Source organism: Lissotriton helveticus, chromosome 1_1 (genome assembly GCF_964261635.1).
Source record: "Lissotriton helveticus chromosome 1_1, aLisHel1.1, whole genome shotgun sequence".
NCBI classification, from domain to species: Eukaryota; Metazoa; Chordata; class Amphibia; order Caudata; family Salamandridae; genus Lissotriton; species Lissotriton helveticus.
This window is the reverse complement of record NC_136057.1, coordinates 1554191227-1554206930: the sequence shown is the minus strand read 5'-3', so window position 1 is coordinate 1554206930 and position 15704 is coordinate 1554191227.

The window sequence follows — 15704 nt, the reverse complement described above, 5'->3', positions numbered from 1 at the left end:
CATTGGTAGTGGCCTTTAAGAGTCTTTAAAAACAGTGATACTTTAGTGAAATGGTGTTCCTCAAGGACTTGTAAAAATGTATAACAGCTTAAAAATATAAAGCGAAAACCGCAAACGTATGTAAGAGTGAAATGTGCAAGATTTTAAATGCATAATAAAAGTCGCCCCTCAGAGACCACAATAATAAAGACATTTTAAACTCCATCTTCCACATACCTGGTGATCAGTTTTTGTTTAAATATCTTCAAAGTATAAATACAGGACAGTTGTTCTTCAATTTACTTTACTACTGCGTCAAATTGTGGCATTAAGCTGTATATCAACACATAAAATCCGCCCACAGTTTATTAACATTTGCACATTATTCGCGTACGTAATGGCAGCGAAACGTGCTTTCTGTGGAGAATGAATATAACATCGAAATGCAATTGCAGCCCGTTAGGAAACAGAAAATACTACCGCCCATTTATGAGGCTTTCATGTATGCATTAACTTCATCATGTTTAAAGCTTGTTTATAATTACTCAGTTTAGATGTATATTCAGTAATATGTTCTTTTAATAATTGAACATATGCGGTCCAGAGCAAAACGCATAATTTATCCGCTGAGCTGCAGCCTAATTTTACTAAGGGAATAATTACAGTACGTTAGGAAGGTATTTCTGCTTTTTTACTGAGTTAGGCGCTCCGGGCTTTTGAAATACATTCTAGAATTGAGCTAGTTGCCATGTTCTTGGCTAATTCTGAATCGGCAAACAAACACAAGCGATTCACTCCATAAGTGATTAAAAACGGACTGCCAAGCCTTTTTCTTTCTCATGGCTAATTGTCCTATTTATTTCAGAAGAGGTTCAACTTTTTATATCAGAAAGGTAGTTGAGTGGTGTGAATGTTCAGCAGAGAAAACAGACATGTAGTTCAGGTCGAGTGCGTGTGGCCAGCCTAGTATGAAGTGCAAACCAGGGTTGAAGCCCCTTCCACTCAATCTAATAACAAAATGGTTGCCAGGGCAGTGCGCTGACGTTATGGCAACACACACCTAACTGCTGCATGATAACTTGTATACCATTTATCTGTGGGCCCCCGTTGTTGGTTGCAGCAGTCATGAATGGGTTATGAACCCCCACCCCCATCCCATTGAGTTTACATTTACTTTACAGTAACCATTACGTTACAAGTGAGTAACTAATGTGGCAAGACTACGGATGGAGGCAGTACCAGTTGGATTAACAGGTATTACTGCCACTTTTCTTCTTTCGAGGGAATCTGCTCGAAAAGGAGATGTCAAAATTACGCCAATTCAAAATGTAGAATAGATTCTGAAGAATTTATTGAAGAACAGCAGTGCCAGCTACAGAGGTACAAAGGGCCCAGGACATCTTGATAACTGACAGTGGTTTTAAAAAATTCACACCATAAGATTCCATAACTGAGCATTTTGAGAACCAATGACAAAATACCTGATAATTACACCATGGAACCACAGAAAGTAAAGGCATCCAAAGCAGCAGATGCCACAGGAATATCGGCTGTTTTTAACTCAAGCAATGGGTATACTTTGCTGATATGAATACAATTGATAGGGCCAAGATCTAGGATTGCTATAATTCACTAAAGCAGGTGTTCGCTTGTGTTTCAGGTACTCATTTTCAGATAAAATAAATTAAAAGTTCCCCAACACTAGGAAATTAAAGGAAGTGGATTTAATTACATATATATACCTAACACCAATTACTTATTTGTCAGTTTCCTCGTTCTAATCCTAACTGATTGAGGGTGTCCCGTTAACTGGACAGGATTACTATGTTAACCAGACTCATCAAAATACTTATTTTTCCCTCTGTGTCTTTGCTCGGCCGTGTTCCTCTTCCAGTGTTAAAAAGAAGGAATTTAGCAGTCTGTTCACTGATCATGATCCTCACACTCATGTTTGAGGTAAATCTAAATGTAACGCTAAACCCTTGCATTCTATACCAACATTCCAAGATGGCAGAACTTCAGTCAATACTGCAACTTATATTTTATGGGGAGTTCTTGGCATCACTGGCTCTAATACAACCACAACCGCATGTTCCAATTCATCCAGAATCCCAAACTGTTTCCTGCTTTTGTGTTGTCCTTTATCACTTTCACTTTTAAGTGCATCCCTTTGGTCTGGTCTCAGCTCCAAGAGTTGTTTTGCCTTATGATTTTTTTCATCTATTGTTTTGGCAGTCATAATAAACAGCCTTTTGAAATAGAAATATTTCCGAGTTTTCTATATCAGCGACTATATATTTAAATGTAAGCCAAATGTCTGATAGCATTCCCATTTCAAATACTTATAACCTTCTTATTTCCAAGGTCAAACCAACCTTCCAATGTAATGCCGTAAAATTGATTTCACTCGTTTGATTTTCTCAAAGAGGAGGCTCTTCATACACGATCTCCTAAACCCTTTACACTGATCTTCCATGTATTACATACAGTTTTACTACATAGTTTGTAATTGAATAGAAGATGTCTGTATGCATAACGAAAGGACTGCTTCACGGCCACCTCAAATGCATTGCCATAGTTCTGGCTTCAGAGAGTGAACAGTGAAGAGAAATGTTTGAAATAACTTGGAGCAGAACTTAAAATTCAAGGCGCCCCCAATACAACTACACAACATCTATCACCCTCCAGGTGAACCTCTTCCCTTCACTGAGGAACTATCTGACCTTCTCTCACAATCGTCCTTTTCGAACGCTAAAAATCTCTTCCTAGGTATCTTTAATCTTCACTGGAATTTGCCAGATGACCCTACTATTAAACTTCTCAATAACATCCTTGAGATAAATGACCTCAAGCAACTCTGCCTTTCCCCAACCCATTCTAAAGGGGCTACTCTTGACGCCATCATTGCTAACAGTAATCTGGCATCCCTATCCAACATCATCCCTATCGACTGGTCTGATCACCACCTCATATTGTTCTCGATCTTACCCTTAGCCCAGCCGGTCCCTACTAAAAACAACAAAACCACAACATTATACAGAAACCTTAGTTGTATCCCCCCCAGGTGTCCTGGAGGCCAAACTCCAAGCCCAACTCAGTCGTACACCTCCCTCTCTCAATGCAAACAAACGTACTGAGCATTACAATAAAACAGTCTATGAGGTTCTAGATCAACTTGCACCACCCAAAACAAAAACTCTTAAAAATATCCCTTCCAAATCTTGTTTAACCCAGACCTCAACAATAAAAGACGAGTACTTAGACAGGCAGAAAGAACCTGGAGACAACACCTTTCCCCCTCCAATCTTGTCCTCCTTCGAACTGCTAGATCCATGTATGAGAAGCACAAACCTAAATAACTGTTCAACATTATCAGAAATCAAACCTCCCCCGCCCCGCAACATGTCAGCCACCACAAGCAAATTCGAAGAAATAGCTAAGATTTTCTCTGAAAAATTTGCCAAAATTGACCAATCCTTCACTCTAACTCAAATCCCCCAATCCCATCTGTTCCCCTGACACTACTTCAACACCCTCCCCTTTCCTCACACCCCTCTGTCCTCCCCACCCCTACCTTCTTCAACCCCACCTGAATTAAACCCCGACAACACTCAACTCAAAAACAACGCCTCTTGGCTGAATTTTCACTCCGTCTCTGAACTAGAAGTCTTTAACATCCTGTCCAAATTAAAATCATCCTCCCACACTGGAGACCCTCTCCCATCTTCCCTCGTCCAAAACCTAAAGCACGTTATTGTCCCATATTGGACCAATATCATCAACGACTCCCTTTCCTCGGGGTGCGTCCCGGTCTCCCTCCAACTCGGTCAAATCCCACCCATTCCAAAAAACCTTAAGGCTGAGCCGAAAAACCCCAACAACCTCTGCCCCATCTCAAACCTCCCCATTCCGTCTAAAACCCTTGAAAAATGTGCCCTTCAGGAATTGGATAAACACATTGACACTTATAACATACTTGACCCCCTGCACTCCGGCTTCCGTGAAGGCTGCAGCACTGAAACAGCATTGCTAACAGCCGCGGGCCGTGGAGGGAGTTACGGTGGGGCAGGGAGGCGGGGAGGGGGAGGGGCGAGGTGGAGGGAGCGAAAAACCGGCATTTGGATAAGTGCAGGTAAGTAAACAATTTAATTAATAAAACGAATGTGGTAGTGCGCCTTGCATCACAAAATGCGATGCAGTGCGCGCTACGAAATTCGTTTTATTAAATAAATTGTTTACTTACCTGCAATTATCCATATGCCGGTTTTTCGCTCCCTCCACCCCGCCCCTCCCCCTCCCCGCCTCCCTGCCCCACCGTAACTCCCTCCACGGCCCGCGGCTGATTGCTAAATATAGTTGATGACATCCACCTTGCCCTGGGCAATGGCGAGACCTGCCTACTCATTCTCCTTGACCTCTCAGCAGCATTTGACACAGTCAACCACTCAACCTTACTCTCTACACTTAAATCTCGGTTTGGACTTATTGGCACCGTCCTCAACTGGTTCAACTCCTACTTCCAACACAGAACCCAACAAGTAAAAATCCAAAACTGCCTATCTAGCCCCACTCCGGGCTCCCTTGGTGTCCCCCAAGTTCCCTTCTCTCTCCTGCTCTCTTCAACCTTTTCATGGAACCCCTTACCCTCCTTCTCAAACAAGCAGGTATTAACCATCACCTATATGCCGACGACACACAACTGTACTATAAAATGAAATCCCACTCTGATCTACTGCACCTTAACACTGCCCTAACCAATATCCTAACCTGATTCTATTCAAATCATCTCAAACTTAATCCTAATAAAAATGAAATAATTCTTTTATCTCCTAAAAACAACCCTCTCCCCATCCATACATGGATCATTGACCTTAATGCCCTAAACTGTCCACTCTCCCTCTCCGAATCAGTAAAATCCCTCGGCATCACCCTCGACAATACGTTTACACTCAATTCCCATGTTAAAAACTCCTGCAAGAGGAGAACTCTGTACGCTCCAACATCTCAAAAAAATCAAACCCTTCATTCCAGCGGAAGATTTCAAATCAGTTGTACAATCCCTATCCCAATTCCAATCTTGAAAATCAACTATGGTAATGCCCTTCTCTCCGGTTCTCCCAAAGCTCACCTGCCCCCCTCAAATCTATTTTACACTTAGCACATCTCGCCGGCTCTAAAGACCCTTACATGGCTTCCTATTGAAGGAAGATCCTCCTATAAATTAGCCTGCATTACACACAAGCCCTCCATCAAAAGACCCCGCTCTACCTTTCAAACAAACTCAAAAAAGCGGGCAGTGCCTGATCGATGAGAAACATTAACTCCCTCCTCCTTGTCCCTCCCCTGCTAAAAAAGAAAGCTGCGCAATCTCGCTCCTTCTCTGGCAAGGCCCCCAGCATCTGGAATGCCCTCCCTAAAGACCTACGACTTAACCCCTCATATGTCAGTTTAAAAAAAGACCTTGAAATGCACCTGCTCAACAAATATGGGGGTCCATAATTATTTTATTTCCATACTTGCCGTACAATCCCTTCCTTTTTGAATCTCCTACTTCCCCCCTATCTCCCACCTCTCCTGCTCTCTACCAACACCTACTCACCCCATCATACCCATCCTCTCCTCTTGCGCCCCCCTCCTTTCACCCCTCCACTTACAATTGGGCACCCCTCCTTCCACTCTCGCCTAACCCTCCCTTATCGACAAAAATGAGTCTACATCCTTTTTACTGTTTAATAATTTGTAATTATTTCATTCATATATTGCTTTGTAATTAGCTTCATCCTCTCACTTTGTATCATTACCAAGATTTGGTATTCATTTTGCTCATTAAGTCTACCTTATTCTAATGTTTCATTTCGTTACTATTTGTTTTGTAACCCATGTACTATTGTCTTTCTAATGTAAAGCGCTCTGATACCTAAGGGTGACGCCAGCGCTATATAAAAACTCTTAAATAAATAAATAAATAAATACACAACTATAGTATATAAAAAGGCTCCACATGGCTATCAGCTACAAGAGTTTTTACTAAGCCTGGGCAAACGTCTAATTTTCTTAGCGTAAGTTAAGAGAAATTATATGTAATTAGTAGAAATGCTGTTCAGGACACTTCGCAGGCAAAACGAATGCGTGGTGCATTTCATGCATCTGTGCTTTTACTTTGATTTTTTCTTGTTTATCTCCATTTGTTTTTTAAATTGTGACCCCCTGCCCCATAGTCATGTAGTAGGCAGGTAGCAGGTTCACTCAAATCGGCAGCACACAACATTTTTGATGGAGTGGGGGAAGTGGCAGCCCTTGTGTTTGATGTTCTTGTGCACATCCCTGTCATGTTGGTTAGGAGGGAGGCCCATCAAGTTATAAAGCCTTGCAGATTTGCGAAGTCCGCTGGGGTGAGTGTAGCACTAAGTGCAGTTCCGCATTGGCACCACTTATGCTCAGTGACAGGTAACATACCACTGGTTTGATATCATTGAGCTGGAGCTGTTCTACCTGTTTGGAGTTGCAGTGACGGCGAAAGGTAAGTGATGCTTAACATTTTATATTTTAATTACTTGTTCAGTAAAGCCGTAGCATTAACACATATTTACACATGTTTTAAATGCACTGCCATGTCGCTATCCGGTGTTTTACATTGCACTTTTTAAAGCAACTATCCTATTAATCGAAGCCTCGTTCTGAAGTTCGCACTATGAAGTCAGGGTTGCAGAAATTAATGCATTCAGCGTCTTCCTCGTGAATACTCTTACTATCTTTAAAGGTGTTCTTGCATTCTACCCACAAGAAGAGCCTGGCATCTGCTCATTAGCACATATCTGTAGGTGTCTATCACACTTCTTTTTCCATATACTTACATTGTGAACGTATATATACATATAGAACACAGTGTATGGATTTTAGAATGTCATGTTCCAATTGACCTGGTGCTAAGCGCTGGGCCATTGATTTTGGTTAATTTTATGCTTGCTGGTTATTTTTGCTTTAAACATGTATTAGACCTCTATGCCCTATCTGGTTCAATAGATCGATAGATAGATAGCTAGATAGATAGATAGATAGATAGATAGATAGATAGATAGATAGATAGATAGATAGATAGATAGATAGATAGATAGATAGATAGATAGATAGTATACCCAATTATTGGTTACATCGCCACTTTACATTTCATCTGTAAGTGTCATAGAAGGGAGGCCATAGAATTCCTTTCAAAATGAATGAGAATGATTTGGGTTGAAATTCATATAGACCATGAACAATCAGACAAAGATTTTCTGGATCTGAAATTGCATGTCGAGGACAAGATCATAAACAATAGTATTTTCAGAAATAAAACAGCAGGTAAAAGCTTGCTTCACAGCAGCGCAGGGCCGGACTGGGACCTGAAAGCAGCCCTGGCAAATTTTGGCAGACCAGCCCCCGTCCAACGCGATAGCGAGCGAATCCGACCGCTACTAGGGGGGATTGGGGGGTTCTCCTCCGTGAAAATTTTGGAAAGGGACAGACCAAAATGGTGAATTTTACAGCACATTTTTCATTACATATTCAATTGTATCAACTTTCAAAGCACAGTAAATAGTAGATGATGACCTTAAAGAGCACCAGGTTACCCAACCAGTCATATGTGTACCCCTAGACATTCTTTCAGAGAGCACCAAATATAGACACAAGTAGTGAATCAGAGAGAGCAAAGTAAAAGTGAGACCAGCCCGCCACATGGTGTGTAGTGAGCGAGTGCATTGAGCAACCACTACTAGGAGGAGTTGTACTTGTCCCCCCCAAGAACATTTGTGAGACAGGAAAGCCAAAACAAAGCATTTCTCAACACAATTTTTCATTACATATTTGATTGTGTTAACTTTTAAAGCATAGTAAATGATTACCGTATGGAGCACCAGGATACCCAGTCATAAATCACAGACATAAATCCTAAATCTCCATCCAGCAGCCATGTTGCGTATGGGCTGAAAGATTCCAGTTTGTGTGACCTTATGTACAAATATGGTAATCGCAGCTTTTATTGTACAGAGCCCGAAAGATCAAGTTGCTTCTGACTATTTATTGATATTTATTATATGACTTTGATATAGAACACACCTAGCTCCAAGGGGAATTCAAGAACATTTAGAGAGCATTTCCGTTGTCAGGATTAACACCAGCTGCTATCAATTAAACCAGGATGTGTGTCTGTGGGTTTTGCTTCAGACTAGATTACAGAAATTCAGAATGTGAGTGGCAGGTGAATGGGAATATTTTATTACAAACTACTTCATACCTTCAAAGGTGGCCGGCTTGGATGAGCTTGCAACCGTGGTTTGCCATCTTTAAACACTTTTTTAAATTTTTTTTTTTGTACAAATTCTGTTTAAAGAATGCTACCGTGGATGCATGCACATTCAGAGTGGCCATCTTTGCACTGGATGTGTACACCTGAAACGAATCCATTTAAAGATGCGGGAGGCCATCTTAAAATGGCAAAACATTTTTTTTACGATGGCCAGCCACCAATAGTGTGGTGGGTGACATAAAACTAGGTGGGCCGGGGCAGGTAAAGAGGAAGCATAGTGAAAAAGGAGAGGGAATGTTCAAAGAAAAAGTGCAGGCACTGAGGCTAGGAAGAAGAGAGGAGAGAGAGAGAGAGAGGAGAGAGAGAGAGCGAGACGGGGAATCAAAATAGACCATCATGTGCACTGCAACAAAAGGTCTGATGTCAGCAGTGGAACAACACATCAACCAAACAAAACGCTGTGAGACTGAATGCTTGCAGGTAGGAGAAACAGAAGACCAGACAAAAACTACTGAAACCAGAGCAAAGAAGTGAGCTCGAAAACAAAAACTTCCAATCACGAGAAAGGGGTTGACCCAAACGCTACTATGTCTCTAGAATGTATAGGACACAATTAGACTCCAAAATAGCCTGTTGCCGAGGCTTAAAACTATTGAATCCTGACAAGTATTAGTAAAGTTACTATTGACTTTAAAATCCCACAGCCTTAAAGTATCGCTGATCAATTTGAGCGGACTCTAATAATTATTGCCACATTGCAGGACTCTCTTAGAATGCCAACCTCCAGGAAAAAAATAATTCTTGCACAACTTCAAGACCACAAATCCTAAACACAAGCCAATCTGGGTTCCACTTCAGACAAAGAATACTAAATTGACATAAGTACGGGACAATCTACTGGAAGAAACAGACCTGAGCCCTCCTCCTGCCCCCATGTCTCCATCACCTTCAACACTGTGACCACACAATTCTCATCTACTGATTGCAATCAGTTGCTTTTTATCTCAGACACTTCCACCAAGTTTTTCAAATCTTTCATCTCGGACTGCAGCCAACACATGGGACATGATATCCCCCAACTCCAGCCTACATGCATATGAAGTTCCTCGACACCCATTCTAAATGAACATAATACATCTCACAGACCAAACTTTCTCTCACATCTTTATCATAGACTTAGAGTAAGGAAATTTGGTGCTGCATGGGATGCAGACCTCTACTTCAAAAATGGAGGTTTAGTAAAATGTACCCCCTTATTGGAATCTCATAAAAAAAATTGCCTTGCATCACTCCATAAAATCTCCACGTGGTATGGGGCACTAGTCAACTCATGAGTGAACAATGGGTGCACTATCTTGGCTGGCCTACTAGTATACCAAGTAATTTACTAGGGAGGTTGCAAGTGCCAGTGGCAACACCAGCGGCCAGTGGAAAACAAAACACTTGTGAAAAAAAACCCACTAGGGAGTCCTGTTGTCTGCTTAAAATATATTTTTCAGCACAAGCCCCAAATTGGGGCTAGTGCTGAAAAATGTATTTTAAGCAGATTTGCAGACCCCAACCATTGCTCAGTTACAGCCCCTAAGAGTCAAGCAGCACAGCACAGCGCCACCAAAGGGAGCACACGAGTCACAACATGTATCCTGCCTACTGGCTGCTGGCTCGGAACATTTCAGCTGGCCTGGCCCTGCCCAGAGTCGGAGTCTCCACTCGGACACACACGAACAACAGACAACACCTGATGGCTGACCCTGACGATAAGAAAACCTATAATTGTTATAGAAGCTGACCTGAGCAGCTGAGCTCATCAGAGTTTGAGCCTGAGGTCAGTGCTGCACTGCTGGGGGAGGCGGGCGGCCAGTGGGCCGTGGCAGGAGAAACCAAAGCAGGCAGGCCTGCTCTCATATAAATCCACACTCAGGTGCCAGAAATAGGGCGATGCCGATGCGGCGGGCTCTGCAGAAAAATTCTCCTTGTTTTAGCGCTATGTTATTCACAGCACATAAACAGCATTCCTGATGAAATGTTATGTTACAAAGGCAATGGCAAACAATAAAAACGTGCAAACTTGCTCTGAAATTATCCCTCCAATAAGCTGCCTGCCCCGCATAAATGACAATGGATTATGGAGCTAATAAAACATAAATGCATGGTTCCTGTCCCACTGTGGTAGCCCTCTGGTCTTCAGCTGAATGACGAATAATTATGCAGCGGTATGAATGGAGGACGCAGAACTCACAAACATAGATCATACTCAGTTTAGTGCAAACATCACCAGAGAAACGCCTATCATTCTAAACAATAAGATTGCTTACTTTTCAAGATTGTATATCAATAATTAAAGGTATAATTAAAGATGGCAGAATTCACAGAAATAATGCACAGTTACATTTTTGAGAATTTCCGCACATCCATCTGTACTGTTACTTTAGTTGTCATGGCCCAGTCTGTCAAGACCCATTCATTTGCAACTGAGAATGGCATGATGTGTTGTTTTCTCTTTATGTACTGGAATATTAAATGACTTGCCACGTGGGTTTATGTAATATGTGATAAGGAATTGAGCAGATGATAATGACAGCATAATACAGCTATCTGAATTCAACACACAATTATTACCCATAATATTCGTTTCCAACACGCTTGGATTGAATTTCAGTTAAACCCAGCATCCTTAGCCCAAGGATTTGTGGACACAACAGATGTTACTTTAAAGTTGCCCTTGCAATTCAGGTTGTAAAGTGTCTCTCCCGGACTCCACTAGGATCGGTCAGAATCCCTGCCACTCACTGCATGTTCTCGTACGTCAGGAAGATAACAACTATTCTGATACAATATGAACTTATTTCTCAGGGAAATAAAATGTTCACTTTATCAAAATGAACATTATAGGACTATTGATAACAAAGAACAGACACAGTTGCCCACATGTCGTGTTCACTGAGCTCAGTTTTGTATGTAACAGAGTAAAAGGAAAATCCAGATCAGAGAATACCAGGTCCATCAAAGGTTGTGCTTTGGAGTCAGAAACTGAGAACCAAGCCTGGCATGTGACTCTCACGACAGCAGGGAGGAGACTGATCTGCTTCTCTCCCGGTTACCTACATGTACTTCGGTCCTACCCTTTCACCCTGCGCTCCTACTGCACGTTTCTGCTGACTGCTGTGCCTTATCTGATTGCAAATGCCATTTTCAAAAATGCAAAAGACAACACTCACATGGCGGTGGGCGGCACTGGCAGACAGTTGGCAGCAGCCAGGGACACTGGGAGACACTGGGACAGGCAGGGGCCAGGCCTGGGGGGGCTAGAAATAATTAAATTATTGGGTGGCTGGTGAGAGAGGGCCTCTCATCGACTCGTCACGGGCTCAGTCTCTACTGGGTTCTGGAATCAGGGGCAGGGGTCACGCGCACTTTTTATTGCGTGAGTCCCAATGCGAATGTGTCACCTCCAACAGCCGCGCCTGTTGGTGGTGAACTGCAACTCACCTCCTGAAAAGGAACTGCTGCGCTGCTCCACCTCAAATGCATTCTTTATCCAGCACTGACCAGCAGTCAGCAGAGATTGATTACATTCATAAATTGTGCTTTTTCAATTTCCGCACGGAGCGAGGGAGATGCAGGCCTGCAGCAGAGACAGTACAGAGCAGACAGACAGTAGTCAGTAAAGTAAGTAAGCGACTACTGTACAGTGTACAAAAAATCGGCCCACCCACCCCACCCGGCTAAAAACCGCCCCCGGCCAAGAAAACGGCCCCCCACCCTGGCAGCCTACCGGGGGATTGCCCGGTGCCCGGCATTGCCAGTCCGGCCCTGGTGCAAGATGAAGTGTCTGTATTATACCATGGTCAGAATCAATTGCTTTCTATTATGCAGTTTGCATGGACCCTGCAGACTCTTAAGGCAGGAAAAGTGCCATGGCCTTACATAAATAACTCTTCCCTGTTTGCCCCGTTTAATTTGACTGACAAGCAACGTTTACTTTCAATGAAGGATGCCTCTTTTTCCATGTTACACATTGAACGATTAGAGTCTTTACCGTTTTCTGTGGCAGAGGCCACAACTGCAACGTGTCTCATCCACGGATTGATAACTCTCCCGTTTCCTCTGTTCGAGTTTAAAACCTTTATGAAGTACTTTGCCATAGGTAGATATGAGCCTCTTGGAAGTTCTTATATCCATGGAGCCTGGACGCTTCCTTTTACATATAGATGCCGTAGGGAGGGCAAGGAAGTTTATTTGAATGGTGAAGAATGCACTGAAACACCGGATCACTCATTAATGTGCAGACATATCCAATTACACTGCTCCTGTAATAAAGACGAGCCCAATTTAGCCTGTGTTTTGAAAGGTACCCCCGTGCCTGCTATTGTTCCCACATTCACATTACTGGCAAATGGGAGTTATTTACTGTTAAACAATGAGGATTGCTGTGGGTTAATAACAGGAATTGCTTATGTCGTTACCGTCAGTGAGCGTGTCGTTTGCTGTAAGAATGTAATGTATCCACCCACGCATGGGAAACTGGATGTTTCCATCTGGCCCAAGATTCCGACCTTGAAAGCAGAGTTGAATAAGATGAGTCGCATAAGAGCTCTATTGTCCCAAAAAGAAGTTGCCCTCACATCTTCTCGTGAAACATTTGTCCTTCACGTAGCTAACACCCGCACAGAGGTGCATGCTTTGTTAAATACTGACTTGCCATTGCATTTCGGTGAGTTAATTCACACTATCTTTAATGCATCCTCCACAACTGGGATGGCGCACTTTTTTAAAGTGGTTAGCAGCGGCCTTGTGACTTCCTTTCAGAGTATATTTGGGGTCTTTCCTGCTTTCTTTCATTCGATCTTTTCCAGCCTATTTGGAGATTTCCCATTTTACTGGCGCTGGCTGACGGCGTTCTTTTGCTGTTTTGTTTCATTCAAAATGGATGCACATCCTATGTTTCGAGACGAGCTGTCACGACTGGCACTGTTTCGCAACAAAATGCTTGAGTACTATGGAGCGCTGCCGCTTGCCACCTTAAGTGCAGCCTATGGATTATCGTTTCAATTTTCCTATTTTACATGTGTCCAGCCTGTCTTTCATTGCCTGAGCTGCGATTTCGACTGGGCCCTGGATTTATGTCTCTGCCATACGGTGTCTCCTGATGTGGATTATAACCAGCTCATGAGCCCCTTAGTTGCTCATGAATTGCTTTGTACTGACGGAGGGATTATGGTCTTTGCAGCGATGCATGGAATACTGGGTCGTTGGAATGTATTCGCAGCGGCGCAAGATTTTTTGGCACGCAGCTTCATTGAGAACCCACCGAGTTGCCCTCTGATGGTGCTAGAGGCTCCGGTAATTGAAGAGCATGTATGTTCTTTTCCGCTATTGAATTGGATGGCTGAACTATTTTCAGATGAGAACAGTGACTTCCTATTGGAAGCTGTTGCTGCATATTTTGCATATTGAATGTTGGGATGAAGTATGTCATCACCATTTATTGGACATTGAACATTTTTTTATTATTATTTTTTTCTGGCATATGACAATTTTCTCTGCCCCAGGCCTATTGACTTTGCTAAGGCCAATGACTAAACTTTCTTGATTATGAGATCTAGGGCCAGATGTAGGTAAATGTCATTTACCGATTCTTAAATACCGAATTTTACCAATTCGGTATTCAAAAATTGATAAATGAGATGTAGGGAAAAAATCTGTATTTTTTACCGAATCGGTAAAATTCGGTATCGGACTTTCGGAAATTACCGAATCGGTATTTACCGAATCGGTATTAATACCGAATCGGTAAATACCGAATCCGTAAATACCAAATCGGAAAGCAAGCAAAAGTGAAACTTAAGACAACAGCCAATCAGGTGCAACCACCCTCCCCCTCCCTACCAGGAAGTGGTTACACAGGCAGCTGCAACTAATTAGTAGGTTCTGGAGAGGTAGTTGGAGCAGAGAGACTGGGAGCAGCAGCAGACAGAGTTTATGCAGTTTTAAACCTTAAACATGGCAAGCAGCAAGGACACAGAGCAGACAGAAAGAAAAAGAAAGCTCAAATTCAGCAGCATGGAGCTCCAGGTCCTTGTGGAGGAGGTGGTAAAGGTGCACCACAAACTTTTTGGAAGGCAGTCCCTCTCTGCAAAAAGGAAGATTTGGATTGATATCTATGAGAAAGTCAATGCAGTGGGAGTGACCACCAGAGTCACAGAAGATTTAAAAAAGAGGTTTTATGACCTGAGGAGCCTCACAAAAAAAACTTGCAGACCACCACAAACAGGCCTCGCAAACAGGTGGAGGAAAGAATACAGCACCCCCCCTCACTGACCTGGATGGTGGCCACAACCTTGGAGCCTGAAAGCGTCTGCGGACTGGGAGAAGTGGACAGCTCGGCGAAAGCTGCAAGTAGAAAAGGTGAGATGCATGCACAGCAATCCCCCTCACACCCTCATCCATCCCTCACCCCTTGAAGCTAATTTACCCCAGTCCCAGTGTGTCTGTGCAAAACAGTAGCAATGCATCATGGTACATGTAGTCAGTTAATGAAAGACCATGTCATACAGCACAGTAACCACCAAGTTAGGCAAATGATTGGAGACATAATGAAGGGCAGGCAGCATGTAATAAGTGCAATTTCCTAAGTTTAATTGTAGTGGCTGTGAGACATTTGCACCTAGCTGATATGCGCTCATATGTCCACAGGTCACACATCCAGAAGGTAGTCACAGGAGGCAGAAGGCACGGCACCCGAGAGGGATGAAAGTCATGAGCCAGGTCCCAGTGCATCACAGGACACAGGTGTACCGAGTGGGCAGCCACCTTCCCAAGAACCTGACATCACTGAAGAAATGCAGGCATCCCCAAGACCATCACAGTCCCCACTATTGTTATCGTCACCAGAAATGCCAGCATCACTGGATATTGACACACCTGCAGCACAACCTAGCAGGAGGCATGTCGTTTCCCCACTGAAGGAAATGGAGACAGCTGCTGGTGAAATGGTGGGTGAAGACTCACACAACTTGCCTGGAGCTGACATCTCTGCCACACTGCAGCTCAGCGCAGAGCCTGTACCTAGTACCACTAGACGCCGCACAGTACAAGGAAGGAGTGTAGATGCACATGGGGAGGGGTCCAGTGTCTTCCAAGGCCTGGAGGGATCCATGGTCAAGATTCAGAGGATGCAGGGTAAGGGCATCATGTCCTGTCAAAGACAAATGTGCAACCTCAATATCAACATGCAGGAAATTGGTAAGGGCATCAGGGAACTGGTGGAAGTAAACAAGAGCATGGCTACAGGGATATATGACATGACCCAATCCATGCAGCAACTGTGCATAAAACTGGACTCTGAAATAACATCAAGGCGCAGAGAGAAGCAGCGTGCACAGAGAACTGACAAAGCTATTCACCGCCTGGCAACAGCCACAACCCTGCTATGCAG